Source organism: Triticum aestivum, chromosome 1A (assembly GCF_018294505.1).
Source record: "Triticum aestivum cultivar Chinese Spring chromosome 1A, IWGSC CS RefSeq v2.1, whole genome shotgun sequence".
Taxonomy (NCBI): Eukaryota; Viridiplantae; Streptophyta; class Magnoliopsida; order Poales; family Poaceae; genus Triticum; species Triticum aestivum.
The window spans coordinates 207,464,411-207,471,972 of record NC_057794.1 but is presented as its reverse complement, the minus strand read 5'-3'; the positions used below and the strand labels follow the sequence as shown (position 1 = coordinate 207,471,972).

At 42.7% G+C, this 7,562-nt stretch overlaps 1 long non-coding RNA gene across 7 annotated transcripts; it reads left to right on the top strand.

Moving 5' to 3' along the window:
* Positions 1-2,060: 2,060 nt before the first annotated feature.
* Positions 2,061-7,322, top strand: LOC123043272 (uncharacterized). Of its 7 annotated transcripts, XR_006419127.1 has the most exons (7): positions 2,064-2,936; positions 3,079-3,161; positions 3,283-4,290; positions 5,201-5,262; positions 5,388-5,455; positions 5,542-6,644; positions 6,993-7,320. It is a non-coding gene; the product is annotated as an uncharacterized lncRNA (long non-coding RNA). The 7 variants fall into 7 exon arrangements; XR_006419122.1 differs by having other exon boundaries at positions 2,065-2,936; positions 3,079-4,290; XR_006419123.1 differs by having other exon boundaries at positions 2,065-3,161.
* The last annotated feature ends 240 nt before the right edge of the window (positions 7,323-7,562 follow it).

The following is a 7,562-nucleotide window of genomic DNA, read 5'->3' as shown; positions in this document are numbered from 1 at the left end:
TTTGCTGGTGCCTTCTTATGCATCCCTGGCCTGACTATAGCAGCTGAGCCATACTCCTTTCTCAGCACCTTTTTCTTGGAGATAACTTCTTCCTCAACAGCCACATAGTCCTCATCCTCTGAATCTGAGGTCTTCTCCTTTCTTGTTCTGGTGGCTGCCTTTGGCAAGTTACTTGGTGTGCTCATGTTGCCATCATCAGATGAACTAGAGGGACTAGTGCCCTCACTCAGTTGAATCCTGCTCCTCAGACTTGTTCTGGCTATCACTTTGGTCAGACATCATGCAGGCAAACTGTCAGCAGACCCTGTGAATAGATTATAAATGAGGTAGAGTAGATGAGTATCACAAAGTATATGAGTTTTGCAAAACAATTGACTCAAAAACTTAGTTTTAGTTATTCACAGAAAGCATTTCGGATCTACCGATTTGTAAACTCGGTGATACCGAAGCAGTTTTTGGAACCTAAACTAGTGAACTCGATTAGACCGAGTCACAGTTCAGTGGCACCGAGACTGCTAGGGTTTCACAGAGAATTGAACTCGGTCACACCAATTTGCAATTTTTGGTCAGACCGAAAACGCGTGTGCTCCGGCCTAAGCCAAAATCGGTGAGACCGATTTCCACAACTCGGTCGGTCCGAGATGAATTTAGCGGAGACCTAACCCTAAATTTTCCAATCAAAACTAATCTACGGGATGTTTTCGCTGGACGGGATGATTTCATTCGTGACAAGAATCATGGCAAAGCAATGTGCTAAGAATCGGAGTTAAGGATTAGCACAATGATCAAGTTTGTACCCTAGTTCGGCGACGAACTTGCTACGGCGGCAACGGCGGTGAAGATTTCTGTTGACGGCGGTGGAGACCAGCGGCAGGAGGTTGCTGGCGACGAGAGGACGATCCGTTGACCTGAGGAGGCAGAGTAGGTTATGCGCGGGCGAGGAGGTTCGGAAAAATTTCCAAATTTTGGCCCGTCGGTATATATAACCTGACCCTGTCGGTGTGACCGAGTGGAACGACTCGGTGGCACCGAGATGCAAAACTGCAGGCAGTTACTGCAACTCGATGTGACCGAAAGGTTCTAATCGGTTGCACCTAGATTGAAAACCCTAAATTAACTTAGTGACTCGGTAGGACCGAAAAGGATGAATTGGTCAGACCGAGATGCACAAAGAGGTTTTGGAGGTTTAAGTCTATGACGAATCGGGAACTCCGAGTGCTTCTCACACAGACTGGTTCGAATCTGACTTGATCAAACTTTGTGATGTAGCATGAATAGAGTTTGAGAAGAGAAAAGCATAGATAGCTAGAGAGAGTTCTTAGGCATTATTATCCATCCATTTGGCAAAAGAGAAAGATCCAAACAATCAAAACAACAAATGGATGTCCTCGAATAAGCAAAATATGCAACCAACATGCTCACACAATAAAATGGCAAATGAAATATGTGACAAAGCATGCACAAACACTCTAGCATCAATCAAGCAATTTGGCGATGACTAGGTCATCTATATATGATTATATTGACTTAGGAGTCAAATGAGAACATTTGATCATAGGTCATACTCATCGTTTAAGCACAAGTGGGGTTACCACATTTACATAAAGCATTGTTGTGTTCATACCATTAGAGTTGCTTTACCTCAATTGGTTAGAGTAATGCTCCCCCTAGATGTGATATCCCCCCTAAGAGGGATGAACTAACCTTGGGTTTTGTCGATGATGACTTCATGTAGGTGTTGAAGATGTAGATGCTCAATGTTGATGTAGATCATTTGGAGCAATCCTTTGGAGTGAGCTACACTTTCAATACCTACACGGGTTAGTCCCACAAGGAACAAACAAGGATCTCTACTCCTATGGAGCAGTTCGTAGTCTCCGCCGGTCAATTTTCGTCCCACCAGAGACGGTTTTTTTCGTCCTTGATCCCACCTCCCACTTCCCCTCGATTCCCCCCTCCGCCCTCGAACTAGGAAATAAAAATTGGTATACTCCCACTATGTATAGTGCTAAACCCTCCGGTTGATCGAAAAAAACTCGCTCTAAAAAAATCTACAAAAATTAACCTACGAAAATTAGCCAGACGCTCGCACCCTCGTGACCTCGATGCACTTGCTCGCACAAGTCGCCACCGTCATTCGTTCCTACGTCGCTCAATCCCCTTGCAGCCGCCGCCGATCCCCTCCCCCATCTCCCTTCCTCAAACGCCGCCGCCCGTCGCTGCCGCCCCCGCCTCCAGCCGCGGCTGTCGCACCCACCTCCAGCCGCGGCCGCCGCCCCACCTCCGGCTCGACTCCACGATCCCCTTCCTATCGATCACCCACGCCCCCACCGCTTCGCATCTGATCACCACCAGCGCCCGTGCTCTTCTGGCCACCGACCGCCATGCAGTCGTCCGTGCCGAACCTTCGCGCTGTGTTCCTCCGTGCGAGGCCGCTGCCACTGCAACGGCTCTCTCGGATCCAACACGAAGCTTGTGACGAAGGGCTTGGAGTTGGCCATGAGTGCTCAAGGTGAAGTGGCGGCATGCGTTTCTGTAGGGGGGAGGAGCGTGCATTAGGGAAGTCAGCAGCCGGATCTGAGCGCGGGTGAGGCCAGGTTGCCACTTGAGGCCCATGTCGGTCAGATCCAGGCAACACATGGGAGTCAGCGTGGCGGCGGCGTAGTGCCGAGGCAGGAAGGAGGCATGGGACGACACATCGGCGGGTCATGGTGCACTGCACGAGATGAGTGACATGATGTAAACAACGCTGTAGGCGTTGATGCCACACATGTGTCATTTTCTACTACCGATACTGATTCTTGAGGGCTACTGGCACTGCCACCAGGTATGAGCAGGAACTGCCTCCATTGAGAACTCTGGGTACTGCCGCCGCCGACGACCATCGAGCACTGAGTTGGAACTACCACCATCAAGGATGACAGGCCGCCATTGAGGTTGATTGTTTTGGCCGCGCCTTCCCACTACCAGTCTGCACCATCACTGATGTATTCTGAGCAGCCGGAGAACCCCTACGGTTGCAAGATTCCTGCAACTTGTATTTGAGATGCATGCCCTAATCATCTTGGTTGTGGTCAGGTGTGGTATGTCGGAATCCCGTCAGAAGAATGTGGTACATAATAATAGTTTCATCATCTCATCTTCATGCTACTTCCAGTTAAGTAAGCTTACTTCTCCTTTTGATCTATAGTTCATTTCTATTATCGGAAGCGATCTGAACTAAAATAAAATTTATGTGGTTTCTTAGCATTTTCTATCTCAAACTTTACATCATTATGTCAGGTGCTAGAAAAATAAATAACTAAGACATGTTTTAAGGAATTCAAAGATGAGTTCCCTTTGAAGAGCAAGCAATCATAGTACGGAGCAAGATGATTCAAAATAGAGGTTCCCATAATTAGAGGCAATTAAATCATATATGATGATTAGCCTAATGTGCTGCTATACCATTTAAAACATTTTTTGACCTGGGAGCAATTAGCAAACTCTGACCTCTTTGTAATGTTTGATTACCATTTATGTAGGGCTCTGTACTGCAGGACAACATATTCACTATCAATATATGGTTTATTTCCAATATAAGGTGTATGTCAAGTTATACACTGGCTACAGAAAGTGAGTGTGAGTGGTAGACTGGAAATTAAAGACTGTAACTTGATAGCATCTGGATAAATGTTAATAAAAATTGTATAAAAATAAAAAGGTTAAGTCTGCTGGTTCGAATAAGCAGTCATTTGTCTTCCTTCCACAGTTTCCACTATATGTTATTTTTATTGGTTTTTCCCTCTAGACTTCAATTTTTTTATACCATGGTGAGTTGCCTTTAGTTAGTTTATTGAATTTGATACTTCCATCAGTTCATTGCCTTTAGTTAGTTCTATAACAAGTTTCAATCAATTGTTCATCCCTACGTCAACGAATAGGTATGGAGTTGCTTATTGTTACTTCAAAGTAGCAAGACTGTGTGATGATTCCTACATAGTGATTAACATATCTATGCCATGTACATTTATTCTTTGGAACTGGAGGTAATTTCTTCTAATGATCACAAGTTATTTATGCCTCTTTTGTACTGAGATCTCTAGAAGTGGAGGGGTTGAAGAAGGTCAAGTGCAAGATGAAGATTGATAGGAAGATTTACAGCCCAATGTTGAAGTATGTAACCCATTTTGTTTGCATGTAGCTACAATCCAAGAGGAAGAAATGCAGAAGAATTTGTTCAGGCTTTGGACATGTGTGGTTGAGGAGAGAGCGACATCCAACCACTACAAACTTGACATATGTGCAAAGGTAAAAAAATCACCCTTTTCTTGGTGCTTGTAATTTTTTATGTCTCACGGTTAGGATAATAAGTCTGCACTTTGTGATGGTTTTGTTTTTCCCAAAATAACTAATGTCACTATACATTATGATTACAATTTTGCAGGAGATATTTAGTTTGCTAACTTTATTTAGAGCTTGCTTTATGCCCATGTATAAAAGAAAAATATTTTTGGGAGTGTAATATGATATTTATGTGCCATTGCACATTTGATTTCAATTTTTTGGAGTAGAGAGATGTATATATCATGATTTAAAATTTTCCTAAGCATGTCATGGCAATTACATTTATGTTGGATCATTCTGAATTTTACTAGCCTCATTGGTAATGCCTCTTTGCATGATCATTATTATGATTTGATATTCTCTTGCACCATGAATGGGTGCCTTCGCAACCAATATAGTTGCACCTCAATCGAACAACTTGATGTTAATCTGAAGTACCAATCAGGCATCGGTTCTTCTTTACGTGTGGGCTATCTAGATCATCTTGTTTTGTGAAGACCAGGAAGGATTACCTTAAAAAGATTTAGCTTTCAGGTTGCATTCTCGCTGATAGGCATTTTATAGTCATAGAATCATTGGAATTATTATGCTAGGTACTCCAAGTTGTGTTCCTACGTAATGCACTACAATTATACAAAGGCGTAATAGATTGGAATGATATGGGTCTTATTTTCTATCTGTTACTCATAATATACTTTTTAGATTTGCATCAAGTCCTGGAAACAGCCTCTTACAGAAATGTAGGGAAAGGCTGCGTACAATACACCCAAAGTGGTCGGACCCTTCTCCGGACCCTGCGCAAGCGAGAGCTACATGCACCAGGCTGCCCTTTTTTCATCTGTATTCTTGACATGTGGTTATCTCCTCTCTGTAGGTACAAGTAATACATGCAATTGTCAAGGAAAATAACATATATGTGGTGAACAACTCCTATAGGTATTATTTTTCTCTACGGTTTTAGGCAAAGAAAAACAAGATTGATGATGATTATACTAAGAGGGATAATGGGAAGCTAAAGGGAGAGTATGACACCTCTAATAGGCACATATTGTTTGTTTCAGGTAGAGTGAATGTCGGTTGTTTTACAACAGATGGGATGTCCTTCAGTTCATCTTCTATGCTATCGGTGGTAGGTGTTTCATTTGTTCTCCCCACCTCCGCCCTCTTTCTTACCCAATTGCTCTTACCTGGACTCTCCCATCTCTCCTGTCCCAGATCGACTTTGTTTGACCCTTGCAGCAAGTGGCCGTCATACCCGCCGGCGATGCGTCCGTGCCTAGCGCTTGCCACCGCGCGCCATCGCTCATTGTACACCACCTCGCTGTCCTAAGCTGAGTCCCCACGGGCCGCACTCGTCAGCGGCGGCGGCGCCACCCTCATCCGGTATTTTGAGGTTTTCACGCAGATCTGTTGTTCAGTCTCAGTGCAGCGTGCCTTGACTCCGCATGATGAATTTGCTAGTTGCTTGTATATTCTACTAAGATTGACGTGAGTCTTCTTGGGCCTGATTCATTCAAGGAAACTATCTACAGACAATTATTTCATTTATTTATTTGAAACCATTTTTTTCTTTGAGGAGAGTATACAGAAAGACGAATAGACATGAAGAATAAGCTCCATAGCAAAGGGATTTTGGTAGTACATGCCATGTTTATGCTCACTGTTGAATAGTCTGTATATAACTATTTATGCAATACTTGGACCATAGGAGCAATTCATTCTGTATATTTTGCTAGGGATTGTGCCTTGCAGTCAATTTATAGAAGGGTAGGATGTATCACAATTTCTTTGACTTGCATTCTCTGTGATGTCAAGTAAGAAAATAGAATATATACTCTTAGAATTATCTTTTCTTTTTTTCGATGTCTCTATCTTACTTATATAATCCAATTGGCATTCGCTAGAGTTTCTGTTAATGAAACATTTATTTTGTGATGTCAGCAGGTTTTGTTGATCTACATTACGGTTTAATTCTAACACGAATTAATGTTGACTCGATTCCCTGTAGTAGGTTGAGAGGCTTCTTCTCTCAAGATTTACTCTGATTAGTTTGCTTGGCTCCATGCTCCTCATGATTTCTTTGAATTTTTCTGTAGGAGCTCGATCAAAAATCACCTAAGAAAAATATGTTGTTATTCTCTATAATGGTTGTTGTGGAATTTGAGGAGAATCTGTGCACCTGCATCCGGCTCCTTGATGTTGCTCTGATCATATTGTGTAAATATATTTCTAATAAAGCAATCGCCCGATGGTGTACATGTTAGAAATAACAAGATGTAATCATCAAGCGTGAGAGATGGCAACATCATGATGGGATGGTATGTACTGTTATGCTCATCAATAGGTTAGTCTTTCATTCTTTTGCAGCCAGTATGTTTTCTGTTATGCAAACAATTAGGAAATATCTAATTTCTATGTACGTCCAAATACATATAAGTGGTTGTTGTTAACACTGAATTTGGATTTGTTAACGGTCGCTGCATTTGGTCTATCCCGAGCCTCTGGCTATGGATCATGTTCCTTTGATATCCGCTTGCCACGATATGTTATCTCTGGTTGTGGTTGTGGCTGGACTTCTAGTATGTGTTACCTCTGAATTTTTTTCTCTGGACTAATTAGGGTCTGCTTCTATTTGCTCTAATTGATATAATGGTTGTGGCATGCAGCAGCCAAGCCAACAACAGAGCCAGGCTTAGGCCTGATGACGACTTGACAAATATGGTCAAGATGTTGAAGATGATGAATCTGAAGATACTGAAGAAATAGGGGGGGTACTCTTAGCCTTAGTTCCTTATATCATTTTTTGATGTCCATTGCTATGTATCTGTATAAACTTGCTTCAGCCATTATTGTCAATTGGTCGGCAAAAGGATTGCATATCTCTAGCCATACAGAATAAGCAGACGAGATGATGTGCATTTATTTGGTGGCACAAAATCAATTTCCTTTGCCAACTAATAGTACATACATTAAGAAAATTACTATAGTTGGTAGCTCTTCACTGCATGTTTTGAAATGTTTCGTGCGCTTGTCCCATTGAGTCACCTACAAGGTTGCTACAACATGCTAAGTAAGCATCCGATTATTTACCCTATTTTTTGTATCAATCTGAGAAAGACAAGAACGATGGCTGGAAGGCAGGGCGTTGTTGGATGGAAGGGAGAGTGGGAGACAGGAGGGGCATGAGGTGACAAGTTCAGTGGGGTTGCCGAGGAGGTTTGAGGGAGACATGCCGC